Below are 15,954 nucleotides of genomic sequence, written 5' to 3'. Positions count from 1 at the left end.
CTTAGAAATAAACTTCTGGAAGTCGATTTACAACTAACTTCAGAACTGCCGGGATAACGAGTTGAAAAAAAAACCCAATTCTTTAGGAGCAAACGGGGAAGCCGGCAGGTTTCAGTTATGGAAATAATAATGTGGGTCGACCCACGGAGCAAGTTGCTGTTTATTTCACGTTAATTATATATATAAATATTTCCCCCCAATATAGCATTATAATCATTAAAAGGGTTTAAGTGTACAAGCTACGACCCAGGGACCAGAAAGATAAAAGTTGATGTAACCGGACCATAAAAGTATTTTAAGATCTCAGAAAAGCTGAAAAGAATTTGGGCTTCAATCTAACACCCCACACCCACCCTCCCACACACAATGGTTTAAATGCCCGATACACAAAAAAAAATACACTTTTACAAAATGCTTTTGACTGTGGGGCCACTGAAACTTACAGCAACTCCAATCAATGTACGTTAATTTCTTCATCTCCCTCTTGCACTGTAATCGGCGGTTTAATTTTTTTTGACGTTGTCGTTAAGAACGATTGTTTTGGAAATATTGTTTTTGAGTTGGATTCTGGCGTGGACTGAGGCTGTCTCCTTCAGCCCAGACCAGCATTTTGTGCACAACAAAGGGGTTTGGATGACACGAAGAATGAATGTCCATGTTGGAGGATTTAGTCAGTTTTTTTGGTGGAAGTATTAGCACTACCTTATTAGACGGCGAATATGCGCGCCAGGGTTTATTTATTGGCAGCCTATTCACATCGGACGCGAAAAAAAAAAGCACTGGATCCTAGTTTTTGTTACGTGACAACCGCCCACTTCCAGTGAAATGAGCAGCTCAGGCTCCGAAACTTTATAAGGACGCTGTAGTGGCCCGCGGCACCGGCGGGTGAGCTCTCATTCCCCGCTTGGTGAGATGCCACACCGGGATTTAGCTGGGAACGTGTCTGCCTAGACAGGGATCCATCCACCAGCTCCAGATTTTTTTTTCTCCCAGTGCTTCCCCGCAGGACTCCTCCCACGCGAATATGCTTCCCCCTGGCTTCCTGCTACTGGATGTAACTTTTAAAAACAAACAAGGGATAACAGAGCCTTTTCTTAAATGGAACAGACGTTCAGCGTTCGCACAGAACGCTGTTGAGCAAGAATGCATGAATTCACATGACGCCCCTGCGCCTTTCCTATCGATAGCATTGAAGCTCTTAATTTTACAACCAATTCTAATCTGTTATACGACTAATGAAAATGTAATAGACACCGGGCTGATGTCAACTCTCAGTGCAGCAATGCCATGTGAAAAAAAAACGCACCTGCAGCATTCCTTTTAAGTGACTAAGGTTTAATGTCTTCGGTGCCACATCCCCATCCCTCATTTACACGCCGTATGTGCCTGACACTATTTCCTATTCCCTGTGCCTCGTGTCCCAAGCCTTAAGGCCGGTGTTGCTGCTCTGATTGATTGGCTATTGATGCTTCAGGACTGGTTATGGATCACTTTCACTGCTATAGTGGCTGCCTCACAAAGTGTTCTTGGGATTAAGTCCAAGGTACATATCTGGAAGGAATATTCGGTGAATTTGGTACAAGGCGGAAACATTTCTGGTTCATTCCACGGACAGAAACGTGTATAGTAAAGGCTCCACCCCAGGCTCAGGCACTTTTTGATTGTGACAGGGAGATCGCCCGGAATTCGAGTCTGATCCGAGACTTTAATGTTTTCTGACGGAATAGGCAAGAGACGAAGCGCCCCAGTTCATCAGAGATTTTTTTTTAATATCATTTTTCCACTCCCGTCATTAAACCCTGCATTTTACGCTGAAGTCTTCTGAGGTCATGACGGACAGCCATCTCATACTTCACAGGATCCGCACCTTTATTCTGCTGCTACCGGTACAGGAGGTTTGGACCTTTTTTTTTAAACACTGTCTGGCTCGAAGTTCAAATCTGCTGCTGAAGAGGAGAGAGCTCGCTGCATAGGAGCAGATCTCAACTCACAGCGTAACTCCTCTCCCGAGTGGGGACATGTTTAGTCACTATGTCCATATTGTCAGAACCTTTGAGCTCGAGAGAGACAAACAGAGAGTGAAGAAAGACAGAGAAAGAGGCTGAGAGAGAGTGAGAGAAAGACAGAGAAAGAGGCTGAGAGAGAGTGAGAGAGAGAGAGGCAGAGCGAGGGAGCGAGAGGAACCGATTGATAGAGGGAGAGAGACAGAAAAAGGGCAGAGACAGAGAGATAGAGACAGAGAGAGAGAGGTAGATGTTGACTGAGACACAAATATTGGCCAGGACACCAGGGGTAACTCCCCTACTCTTTTTGCAAATAGGGCCATGGGAAATGTTACATCCATCTGACCTGAAGGTCTTCAGTTTAACATCTCATCTGGAAGTTGGCACCTCCGACAATGCAACTCTCCCTTAGTACGGCATTGGAGTGTCAGGCTAGATTTTTGTGCTCAAGTTCCGGAGTGGGACTTGAACCCACAACCTTGTGACTCAGAGGTCAGGTAGATTTAAAAAGGGGGATCCAATGGCATCTTTCACATGCAGGTTGTCACTGCATCAGATTTACACTTTATACAATATTAAACCCAAATTGTGATAGAAAGCCTTCTCTTTGATGTTTCACTCCAACTCCCAGGCGGGGCCCTGACTCCAGGATCACACTAGAAGTTTAGGGTTGTTCGGAAATAAACACGCCCCTAGTCTCCATTTAAATTTGCTGAGGGAGAGGAATACTCTTATATTATACTTGTGCAACCCTTACACAGAATGCACTTTCAATTTCACTGCACTGTCGGAAGTGCCACTTCCAGATGAGATGTTAAACTGAGGACCCTCAGGTCACATGGATGTAATATTTCTCACGGTCCTGTTTGCAAGAAGGGTGGGGGAGTTATCCCTGGTGTCCTGGCCAATATTTGTCCCTCAATCAACATCACACAATAATAATTTCAATAATAAACACATGAATTTAAATGGAATTGTAAGAAAGCCCATAGAAATAAATGTGTATCTCACCCAAGTAAACCAGGCATTGGTATTAAGGGGTCATTGTTATCTGCATGCATGAAGCTTGCATCACTCTTTTACCAATATCCACATGTCACCAAGTGTGTGTGCTTTGGATGTTTTATTATGTTAAATATGCTAGATGACAAAGGTGTGTTGGAAGATTCTGAAATCTTTGATTGTTGAAATATTTTTGAGACAGCTCTTGCTTTCAGTTTGTAGTTACACATCTTAAAAAATCCAATCTGTCAAAAGGTGAGGGCTCACAGAAACCACCCTTCACCTTTTCTGATGTGCATTGATTTCTATTGCAGCAAATTTAATTTCATTGACAAAATAGGTGAATCATGATGATTGTGTATATGCTTCAACTGGTGCTTGAGGTTTCCAATGCAGTGGTGTTTGGTATGGATGTACCTTGGAGCTGCTCTGGTGGCCATCATAATGAAGATACCAAACCAACAATGGCAAGTCTTCCTTGTTATTAATACAATGATAGCACATTGTAAGTAATGCAGATTGAGCCAAGTAGCACAGGCAGGGTGCCTGATTTTGAATGGTCTATGGATTCAGATCCAAAATATAGATTCAAAATGAATTGGAATAAAAGTCAAAAATGATGGAAATACTCGGCAGTGGAAAGGCGAACGTGCTGCTGAAGCAGGTAGGGGACTGCAAGGGTGCTCAATATGGAGACCCCCCCCATTCCTGCATAGGAGTGGAGAAATAAGAAGATTTAGGCTGGCAGGTCCATCAGAATAGAAAGGAAATCCCTCTGCTGAATCGGGATTGGCCACGATTGTGGTCTTTCATGTTCACAGCATGTCAATGGCGCATTGAACATCTGGTGCTAATGACCAACAGCCCCCCCCCACAATCCCCTGCCCTTCCCCCACGCACTAGCCTGTTGAAAGGAGGTTGCCTGCATTGATGGTGGTCTGCTGGTGGCAAAATGCTGCATGCTTCTGTGGGCAGCCAGTCTGATTCTCAGCCTGCCCCTGGGAAAGCTTCCCTGTGCTGGGAGATGTATCGATGTGGCTTCCCCTTATCTTCCCAACTCCCTTCCTCCAACTCCACCATCACCGGGCTGGGAAAATTCATCCGATGAACTCTGTTTCTCACTTCTCAGATGCTGCCAGGCTGGCTGAGTATATCTAGTATTTTCTGTTTTTATTTTAGATTTCCAGCAACATTTTGCTTGTGTGCCAAAATGAACTGCGTGTGCTCGTGGCACTGAGTTTTCTAGATTGTTATAAATAACATTCGCAGTTAAAACTTCAAACTGAGAGAGTGGGGCGAATGTGGAACTTGGAACCACAGGGAGTGATTGAGGCAACAGCCCAGATGCTTTTATCGGGAAGCTTGAAAAGTACATGAGACAGGAAGGAATGGAAGAATATGATGATAGGGTTAGATCAAGTATGGTGGGAGTGGGCTCATTTGGAGCATAAACTCTGGTATAGACCGTTAGGGTTCAATGACCTGTTTCTGTGCTGTAAATTTGATGTAATGTAATTCTATGTAATGCCGTTCTCCAAAACTGACCAACATTCAGGTATAAGAAATCAATTAATTAATAAAATTCTGATAGCTATCTATCAAGCATTTATTAAAGTTCTAGGTCGATTATATTGTATAACTAGTATTCATCCTTCTTGCAACTAAGACTGTGACCAAAAGGCATGAAGAGCCAAAGAGCTGAAGTCAGTGTTGTGCATCCCTAAAATAGAACATCACTGCAGATATTTGGATGTTTCATTGTAGATACTTAGGAATTAAATAATTTTATGTAGGATTCTTTGGGTCCTCCTTGTAACTCAGTTTTTTTTTTAACTAAATGTGGGCTCCAATGCTTTAAGAGAAATGATACTGGTAGGTAAACTCGACTTTGTCAAAATTGCCTATCTGATTGATTGCCATAATCAAATCTTCCACTGCAGTGTTACGTAAAGTTTAAGTTGTAAAAAAATCTGTGAGCAAAGATTTTCAGGGGAAGATTCTCTTTTGTGTTTGGGCACAAATAATGTGTGAGTGCACTGCACAGAGGAAAACCTGTTGGGGAGGATGTCATAGCTGCAACAACAACAACTTGCATCAGTCAAGTGCTTTACTGAAGTATTATCAGAAAAAATGACATTTATAATTTAAATGAATAGAAAATCGGGCAGGATCCATTATGGACATGTCATCCTCCCTGCACGATTTCTTTCTATGTGTTTTGCGCAGGGGAGCACACAAGAGGAAAACCTGCCTGTCAAATGTTTCAAATGATAGAATCTTGTACAGTGACCCATACAGGCTCTCGGAAAGATCTACCTACTTATTTGTCATCGCGTTTTGAAGGCTGACGGTGCGAATTAGTTGGCTTCCTATCTTTATTCTGTGTATCTGTAAATGTGTATGTATAGATGTCTGTGTGTGTTCATATGTAAGTATGTGTAAGTGGGAGAGAGACAGACCAAAAATAATTTTGCGGAATAATATTTTATTTCTGTGTGTGTAAGATGGCAAGACTTGTATCTATTAATGATATTATTTCTAATTTAATCATACTCTAATTAGTTACAAAAATGGCTGGTTCAGGACAGATATTCCAGTGTGACAAAGTGAAAAGGTTACCTCAGCTTTTAAAACACTGGCTGATTTTTATTTCATACTCAGAATTGCAAATTGTAGACAGCTTGTAGTAAAACATATTTATGGCTTTATTAACTGGACTTTTCTCTTTCAAAATGTCATTTTAATACTTATTAATGGCAATAATATGTAACGGTATTGAAAACAGATGGAAATATAATTCATTAAACATTGCCAATGCATCCAAAGGTTGACCACTTCACCATCTCTTTCAGGAAATTGCTCACATCATTTCATCTGTACACAAGACTAGGTACCATTGCTTAATTATTGAAGAGCATTCTTCAACCCAAAAAGTCATAACTACATTTTTTCAATTATTCAATTACTATATGTTGAGAACTACTGAATAAAATTGGTTCTGTAATTCTACTTTGCAATATTTATAATGAGACAATTATAGAAAATTATATTTTATTATACAAAAGAAAAATACTCATCATTTGCAAGTTGATACAAATGGCTGGTTGAAAAAACTAATTTAGGCAGACACAATGCATTATGTCAGCACATGCCAGGTCAATGTAACTAGAATTAACACTTAAGTTTTGACCTCTTCTTTTAAACTGAATTCTCAAACATGTGCATTCACATAATGGATCCAATTTTAACTTTGTGTAAGTGAGTGGCTTTTGAGTGAGTTAAAATCAGGACCAAAAACTATTGTACACCATGTTGCATAACACTTGCAGTAGAGGTACACTGACAAATCCTCATGATTCCATAAAAAATGACATCTAAAATAATTTATTGTGAATATTAAACAAAATCTAAACACATGCAACCTAAATTGGGCATTATGGGTTTCTTTCAGAGTGACTCAATTATGCCACATTCTGACAATAATTAAGCAATGTTACCTAGTCTTGTATACAGATGAAATGATGTGAGCAATTTTCTGAAATGAGTTTGGGGGTGGGGGAAGGGATTATCTTATAGATCAATAGTACCGCATATGTGTAAAAGAATAAACATGATCTCCATAAGGAGATCATTGTATATCCTCTGAAAATATCTCTGATTAATCACTGAGCTATTGTGACCTGCAGCTGAAACCAAAGCAACAAGTTTAGCTTTCATTGTTGATTTAACAGAGCAAACAATCTCTCACAAGCTGATGGTTTATTTGGGAGTGCTTAATTCCTTACATCATACGTGCCCAATCGCCAGTGGATGAGGATGTGATTTCATGGTATGGGAATGTCCATTCAACTCCTGGGACTATTGCTAGATACACCTTTGTAGTGTAGTTGGACCATTGGTAATATGGTGCAGAGGATGGCAGGTGGCTTTGCGTTACTGGTGTGTATGCCTAATCCTTAGTATAGTAGGTGTCCAGGTGGAAGTATATTTGTAGCATTCTTGAGATTCTAATAGGGGAGGTGAGAGAATGTGTCTTATAGTAATGGTGTGCTTGCAGATCCACTGGAAGTGTAGTTGTTAGGGTAGAAGGCTGTTTGTGCTGCTGGTGTACGTGTAGAGAGACCTTGTATTCTCATGTTGGTTGTTTTGGTGCGGTAATAGCACATCTACATAATCAGTGGAATGGGATTCAAAATTGTGGCAGGTGTCAGGAGTGGATTTGACTTCATCAATGTTTAATTTTTTTAATGGTTTCAGAGCTACATTCACCCAAAGTTACATAGAATCTACATCGTAGATTCATTGTGCCCATTGGCCCATGTCTATGTTTATACACCACATGTACATCCTTTGACTCTGATGACCTCTTTCCTGACCCCATATTTCTCTATTCTCTTCTTCATCATGTAAGCAAGAGGCCTTCCATTAAATGTATCAATGTCATCAGCTGAAACCAGTGGATTTCACTTGCCCACCTCTCTCTGTGCAATGAAATACCTCCTAAATTCTTTATTTGATCTGTTAAGGGCTGTCTTATATACATATCCCTTGTTCTAGTCTCATCCATAAGCGGAAACAGTTTTGCCAGATCTACCCAATTGAACCTCTATCCGGCCTCCTCTCTGTTTTCCAGAAAGAAGAGTCCCAACTTGCTCAATCTTTCTTGATAGTTGCAGCAACTCAGCTCTGGTGACATCCTTGTTAATCTTCTCTGCACTTTCTCTAGTGCTTCAATATCCTTTTTGTAATATGATGACCGGAATTACAAACTGGACTCCAATGTGGCCTAACCAAGATTTATATAAAATGTATTACATCCCTGCTTTTGTATTTGATTCCTTTCGAAGTGAACCCCAGAATGCTGTTTGAATTCTTTTTGGCCTTGTCAACATGTGTTCTACTTTTGGTGATTTATATTTCTGTATTCTCAGATCTCTAGTCCATTTCATTTCTTACCTTCCAAGGAACAAGTTGCCTCTTATTCTTCCTACCAAAATTACCCACCTTACACTTATGTGATTGTGAATTTCAATTGCAATTTATTCTGCCTGAAATTTTTTTTCTTGTAACTACTTGGATGTCTAAAATAACTTAAAATTGGAATATATTTATTCTTTGATGGGATGTGGGCATCGCTGGCAAGGCCAGCATTTGTTGCCCTTCCCTAATTGCCCTTGAACTGAATGACTTGCCAAACCATTTCAGAGGACAGTTAAGAGTCAGCCACATTGCTATGGGCCTAGAATCACATGTATGTCAGCAGATTTCCTTCCCTAGAAAGGACAATGGTGAACCAGATGGGTTTTTAATGAACATCAATAGTAGTTTCACAATACTTCATTCTGAGACCAGCTTTGAACTCCAGACTTACTAGTTGAATTTAAGTTCTACCAGTTGCCTCAAAGGATCTGAACACAGAGCATAGGCCTGCGCCACTGCATTAGAAGCCCAGTGACATGACCACTATGCCACTGTCTCCCCTTAATAACATGCTTACCACTGGTAACTAATCTATTTCTGCCTATGTTTGTTACTCTTCCTCTTAAGCTACATAGAAATTGAGGTCTCTTTGGCAATACTTCCATAATTATCAAAATTAAGCCTGGGGTGGGAGAGGGGGAGTGGGAAGGGGAAATTTGAACCCTGATTATCTCCACAGTGGGTTGATTTAAAAAAAAGTCAAACCTCAAGCCTAAGCTATGCTGTTTCATTTTAAACATGCAGCATTTGGTCCATGCGTTGAATTTCAAAGTTGATGTTGTTACATTCTATGCTTTACAGATGTATATAAAGTAAAGTTGTCAAGCATGCTGTAAGCAATAGGCAATCATCTAGCTTTTTATTATATGGCTGCTTGAACCGACTCACATTGATTTGTACCTTGCTGAATTCCCTGGTTATACAGTCAGTGGTTACGGGTGATGGGTAATACTTCTGTTCCTAGTCGGGGGATTAGACCTTCTAGCTAGAGTTTAACAGTGATTTGGTGAGCTGGATACAGCTGAGTGGCTCTTAAGAATACAGAGGTTGCTACCAATTTTTTTTAAAAACTGGTCAATAAATTCTAAAATTGCCCTTTTCAATCTCCTTTACTGATTGGCTTTCATGCTCAGTGCTCTCTTGGATCTCATGCTAGAAGCACCATGGTCACAATGTAATGTTCCAATACATCAAAGATTATTAAAAAAAATAATATCAGTCACTCGGTTTAAATACTGTAGCATTATTGAGGGCTTTGTAATTTCAGTAACTTTGCTATTCCGTGAATGAAGCTAGTGTTAATCATAAAACACAGTTTATACTGTGACCTCTTTAAACTGGGTTTTATGGTTAAGGTCAGTAAATTACCGACTTAGAAGGTAAGTTGACTTAAAGGCGATGCTCTGGAGTTCACTTTTGCCATTGTGTTGTTGAAGCAGAGCCCATAAATACTTTTGCATGTTTGATAATTGCTTTGAAAAGAAGAATTTCAAAATGTATGGAGAGTGCACAGGAGTATGGAATCAGACTAGATAGCCTCTGGGGAGGAAGACACCAATGTTCACCAAAAGGCCTGTTTCTCTACTATAACATTCAATGATTCTATGTTTGGAGTTGAGGATCTCCAGAGGCTGTGCGATAGGCTGCTTCCTATGGAGGGATTTAACCAATTAAAGAAGTACGGCCACTCCAAGTCCCATTCAGCCATCATCCCTGTGCTTGTTGACCTATGTTGGCCCCCAGTCCGTCCACGGCTTAATTTTAAAATTCACATCCTTGTTTTGAAATTGTTCCATGGGTTTACTCCTTCCCTATATCTGTAACCTCCTCTAGCCCCACAACCCTCTGAATTCACTGCACTTCTACAATTCTGGCCTCTTGCAATCACTGATTTTAATCACTCCACTATTGTTGCCATATCTTCTGCTGCCTATGCCTTAAGTTTTGGAACTCCCTCCCTTAACTTTTCCACCTCCCTCTTTACCCCTTTAGGTTGTTTCTTTGTCCAAGCTTTTGGTCACATGTTTTACTAAGTCTTTAAGTCGCTCAGAGCCAAATTTTGTTTGACACCACACTTCATGTGAAGCACCTTTATGATGTTAAAGGCCGTATAGAAATATTATTGTTGACTTGTTAAGAAAACAGTTGCATAGCTGGTACAATGAGATGAATGGCCTCCTTCTGTTCAGTATGATTCTGAGATTCATTTACATAGTGCCCATCACATCTTCAGGAGGCCACAATGAATGAAGTACTTTTGAGGAGCAATCACTGTTGTAAGCAAACACAGTATCCAATTACACTTAACTCCATCTAACAAACAGCAAGTGAGATTGACGTTGTGCTAAGTTGTTTGTGGGTGGCAATCACTGAGGTAGAAAGTTGCAAAGAATTCCACAGGGCTAATGTTATGGAACTGGGAAGGGTACATGTGCTGTTTTGTATGTTTTCAGGGGTCATCATTTAAACATGAGTTAAAATTTCAGAGTCAGCATCTCACCACTGAGAGCAGTGGTTAGAATCTGTCTATTCGTCTGTGAATGTAAGACGTGCCAGCATACTGCTAGTGGAATGAATTCCTTATGGCAGCATCTTAAAAACAAGCACAAATATTCACAGAAGCCGCAGGTTAGTAGCCTGATACAAAAAGGAAACTATTTCATGTAAAGACTTTTGAATTTTAATGGATGCTCAATCTGGGTCAAAGCTTTATCTTTTCTGAAAATGAATGGAGTTTGTCACAGGGGTCAAGTTAAACAGGAAAATACTGGGAATTATTAGCAGATCTGTCGACATAAGCTCCGCCTGAAAGCGGTCCTTGCTCATTGTCTGCTGATGTGTCACCCTAAACTGTTTTCATCAGTGGTGGTTTCCCATTGCCTCCCACTCTCAGAGGCAGGGCAAGGTGACAGGTTCCAAGTCTACCTCAGCTAGAGTGCGAACTAAACCCCACTGTTGGTGTTATTCTGAACCATGTGCTAGCCATCCAGCCAACTGAGCTAACCAACCCCCCAAAATTCCTTGGAAATGTTAAGCTCACTTTTTTTACTTTTTAAGTTCTGTATATTTCCTGCATTTGCAGTTCTGGCAATGTCGCATTTTGTCTGATTATGCTCCTGTGAAGTGTAATGGGATATTTTACTCCATTAAAGGCACTATATAAATGAAAGGTGTTGTTGCAGTTGTCTTCATAGGCAATTCATACCTATTCTAGATTGGAAAGGTATACTCTAGTAACACTGAATGTGATCCGGAAAGCTATTTCTGTAAAACACCTGATGATATTTATCTCAATTTCTGATAAAAGCTAATGTGAGATGATTACAGCAGAAAATGGTGACACATCCAGGAACAAAACTGACAGATACTGAGATGTCATTGAATCTCGTTATTTTTAATAATTGCAAGTCTGGATATTATTTCTACTATAACTGAACTGCAAGCTTAGAAAGGTGACATCACTGCAGAAACAATCTCTATTAAGAACCAGTTTGGTTGAGACTCAGACATGCTGTTTAAAGGAATCGTTAACATAATTACACTTAGCTGAAAAGACCGAAAAGTCACTTGTGTGTGGAGTTGCAGGAGGTAGGAGTGGGAGGCAAACGTGGGAAGCGAGGTTTTAGTTTGCGGCAGTGAGCGTGGGTGTAGTACGAGAAGGTCTCCTGAAAAGTATCAACAGAAACCTTTTAATATAGAGCATGGAACGACAGATAGGGAACATTATGTGTCTTTTATTCACCTGGCGTTGCGTTCTCCTGTATGAAAAGATCATCTTTTGATGCAATTTTCAGTCGTGATTGTTCTAAGAGACAAGACAGAGCCTGTACAGGTACACCTTTGTGCAATTATTAATAGATTGTATTGACTGAAATGCAGTTTGATTCTGTGATCCCTCAGCCTTGCCAGAAATAACCTTTCCATTAACTATCTTTCTTGATGATCCAGGGCACTTAATTTGTGTATTCAAGTCAGTTTAGCTGTTCAAGACATACTTCAAATGACTTATTAAGCCAAGAGCCCTGCCCATCTATTTGAGTGGATGTTAGTGATCCAAAGGCATTATTTGAAGAGCAGCAAGGAGCTCTCTCAGTGTCCTCTTCTGATGGCCTAGAAATACATTCCTACAAAATTTAGAGTCAAGGCGAACTTTCCAAATGAGCTAAAAACAAAAAAACTGTGGATGCTGGAAATCCAAAACAAAAACAGAATTACCTGGAAAAACTCAATGAGCATTTTGGTGCAGGGCCCCACTCAACACATTGGAAATCACAGACAAACCTCCCCATGATTTCCACCTTGGAAAATCAAGGGAAGCATGAAGCGATTTCTTACATGTGCTTCCAGTGGATATGGTTCCCTGGTTGAAGTATGGTTTCAGACCTGTCACCTTTGGTCGTTAACTTATCATTCACCTCATTGCTTCTTATGTGATATTGTTCTGAGCAATTTTTCGCTACTTCCACATAATAATGGTCAGTGAAGTTCAAAGAGTTTGAGTGATATGCACTATATAAAGCAAGTATTTGTTTAAAAAAATTGAAGGGAGACCTTTCTCGACACCTCCACTCTCTCTAAACTGTCAGACTACTTGTTCGATATCCAATACTGGATAAGCATAAACTTCCTCCAAATAAATATTGGGAAGACCAAAGCCATTGTCTGCAGTACCCACTAAAAGCTTCACTCACTAACCATCAATTTCATCTTCCTCCCTGGTAACTGTCTGAGACTAGATCAGACTGTCCGTGACCTTGGTGTCATATTTGACCTTGAGATGAGCTTTCGACTACATATCCACACTGTCACTAAGAAGGCCTACATGTGACTCCAGACCCACAGTAATATGGTCAACTGTTAACTGACCTCCAAAATGGCCAAGTGAGCCCCTCAGTTCAAGGGCAATGAGAGATGGGGAACAAATGTTGGTCTTGCCAATAATGCCCCACATCCCATGAAAGGATAAAACATCAAATTGTTAAAATCAGTGGAAAAAGTGAAGAATATATTAATAAATGCCTTTTCTTGATACAGACCAACACAATTTTGATACCCTTAGGACCGATATTCTCTCTTCCTTTTCTGAAGGCACTAGTTCATGCTGGAGGAGACCTGCACAGATGTGAACCACCCACTGCTATCTTGTCTAATCAGTCATACTCCAGTTGTGTTCCTAGACAGTGAATGTCAGCAGACTGCTTGATTGCATGAAGCTTCACAGCAGAGCATGATCCAGTCGTCATGGGTAGCTATAGAAAACAGAATATGTAGGAAGTTTAAGGCATAGAAAGCCATTCAGCCCATCCTACCTGTGTCAGTTGAAAAATAGCTATCCAGATTAATCCTGCTTTGCTAGCTGTGTCTCAGTTGGTAGCCCTTTCGCCTCTGAGTCACAAGGTTCTGGGTTCAAGTCCTACTCCAGGACTTAAGTACAAAAAAACAATCAAAGCTGACCCTCTGGTGCAGTACTGTGTGAGTGCTGCACTTCTGGAGATGCTGCCTTTCAGATGAGACAATAAACCAAGGCCCCATCTGCCTGCTCAGGTGGATGTAAAAGATCCCATGGCATTATTTTGAAAAAGAGCAGGGGAATTATCCCCAGTGTCCTGGCCAATAGTTATCCCTCAGTCAACATTACAAATACAGATTATCTGGTCATTATCACATCGCTGTTTGTTGAACCTTGCTGTGCACATATCAGCCAATGTGTTTCCTACATTACAATAGTAACTACACTTCAAATGTACTTCATTGATTATAAAGTGCTTTGTGACACCTGGTGGTCATGAACAGGGCTATATAAATGCAAATCTTTCTTCTCCCGCCCCTCCTCCCCCTCCTCAGCTCTTGCTCCATAGCCCTGTAGGTTCTAGCACTTTGAGTGCTTAACCAAGTATTTATTTGATGAGTGTTTCTGCCTCTGCCACCCTTTAAGATAGTGAGTCTCGTGCCTCCACCACCCTCTGAATGAAAGAAAAACTCAACTGCCCTCTAATCCTTCTAACAATTACGTTAAATTGTGCCCCTTGGATATTGACATCTCTGCTGAGGAACAATAGCAGGATATAACTGATGTCAATTGGATAAGAAAGGGTCAGGGATAAGGACAGATTCAGGTTAGTTTTGCCATCCATAGCCTAGTACAGAAAAGTGGGGGTTGATTTTCAGTGCCCTTTCAGCCCACTTAAGATCACTTGACTCAGCATGGAATGTAAGTGAAAAGGTAACTCCACCAATCTTATAAAAACAAAAAAACTGCGGATGCTGGAAATCCAAAACAAAAACAAATGACATCATTTATTGTTGTTGACATCTTTTGATGATCTGCTTCTATCACTGCTTGTTTGTCCCTACAACCCACCCCCACTCCACCTCTCTCTCTCTCTCTCCGCCCCCCACACACACCTTAAACCAGCTTATATTTCAACTCTTTCTTGGACTCGAACTCAAGTTCTGTCGAAGGGTCATGAGGACTCGAAACGTCAACTCTTTTCTTCTCCACCGATGCTGCCAGACCTGCTGAGTTTTTCCAGGGTAATTCTGTTTTTGTTTTTGTTTTCCACCAATCTTATGGTTGCTGCATTTACTCACTCAGCCAGCGAAGGAGCTAACTAAACAATGCTGTGTGAATCCTCAGTCTGCTTGTCATTATTCAACATTCTTGGTGACACATTTTCAACACCTCAGAGCTCCCATGGCAGTGCTCCTTGTAGGTTAAAGCAGACACTGTTCAGTAAAGCTCTACGTGGTATCGGGAAGCTGAAGTGTATGTCACAACTGTCTCCTTGGCTGGTGAAATTGGGAAGCTGATAAAGAAGGTGCTTGCTTGTTATTTTCCTGACGGTGAGGTATGGACAGGAGAAGGAGTGCTTGAGATATACAGTGCAACGAGTGTACATGTGCTGCTCTGCCCTCTGTGTCTTTGAGATCAGGACTGATATCTGGTTCAATTCCCTTATGGCAGCAATAGGAATATTGCAGGAGCAGAGGGTTCAGCTGGCTGACAGTCTCCTGCCCCCATGGCTGCTCTCTGCTGTTAGGTGAAGATGAAGCACTGAAGCTCCGTTTCTGTTCAAGGCGTCTACTGAATCCTGAAACTCTGCTGCAATGCGAGTATCTGTGCACATGCCATGGGCTCCTCCTGCTTCAGAACAGGCACAAGATGGTGCAATGGGGAGACGATGGCGTAGTGCTAATAGCCTTGGATTAACAATCCAGCAGACCTAGTCTATGTTCTGGGGAGAAAGGTTCAAATCCCACCATAGCAGCTCGTGGAATTTAAATTCAAAAGTAATAACCTGGAATTGAATGGTAATGGTGACCAAGAAACCATTGCCAATTGTTGTAAAGACCCATCTGATTCGCTAATGTCCTTTAGGGAAGGAAATCTGCCATCCTTATGTGGTCTGACCTACATGTGACTCCACAGTAATGTGTTTGATGCTTAACTGCCCTCTGCAATGGCCTAGCAAGCCACCCAGTTGAAGGGCAATTAGGGATGGGCAATAAATGCTGGCCTTGCCAGTGACACCCACATCCCATGAAAGAATAAAAAAAGGACACAGCTGCCTTGGTCAAAATGTGGGTCATTTCTGTTTCAGCCAGTTGCTGTGACATTTTGTCGGTGCGGTCTTTTCACCCTGTCCTCATGCCTTTGAAAAGATGTTCAAAAATAAATATATAAAGCTTAGAATTGTCCTGGCAACATGGCCATTGCAAAGAAATTGTGAGAGACATATCTTTAAGAGCTTTTAAAGGGCCTTATAATTGGATCCTGGGAAAGTTTTGCAAAAGACACATCATGTTTAAGTCTAACTGATTTCCCTTGGAGTTGCTTGCAGAGTAGTCTCATGCCTAGAGCATTCAACCATTAGCGTGCCTACTCCTTTAAGGCAGCTGCTCAAATACTCCATGTGGGAATCCATGTAATTATAGCTCTTTGTAATTGTAGCTGAGGTCAATCAGAGGT

The 15,954-nt window shown here is 41.0% G+C and overlaps 1 protein-coding gene across 8 annotated transcripts in view; it reads left to right on the top strand.

Annotated features, from left to right (window-relative positions):
* Positions 1-15,954, top strand: part of LOC121293194 (chemokine-like protein TAFA-2) — a 221,729-nt gene that overhangs the window by 4,394 nt on the left and 201,381 nt on the right. Inside the window, exon 1 of one of the 8 annotated variants that reach the window (XR_005946453.1) lies at positions 1,236-1,895. The exons of 6 other annotated variants lie outside the window; for them this stretch is intronic. The gene's annotated coding sequence lies outside the window, so the exon portion shown is untranslated. Of the gene's footprint in view, positions 1-1,235; positions 1,896-15,954 lie in introns of those variants that run through there. One more of the 8 variants, XR_005946457.1, reaches the window with a different exon arrangement.

This window comes from Carcharodon carcharias, chromosome 21 (assembly GCF_017639515.1).
Source record: "Carcharodon carcharias isolate sCarCar2 chromosome 21, sCarCar2.pri, whole genome shotgun sequence".
Lineage (NCBI taxonomy): Eukaryota > Metazoa > Chordata > Chondrichthyes > Lamniformes > Lamnidae > Carcharodon > Carcharodon carcharias.
Note: the sequence above shows the minus strand (reverse complement) of the source record. Positions and strands in the feature narration are given on the sequence as shown.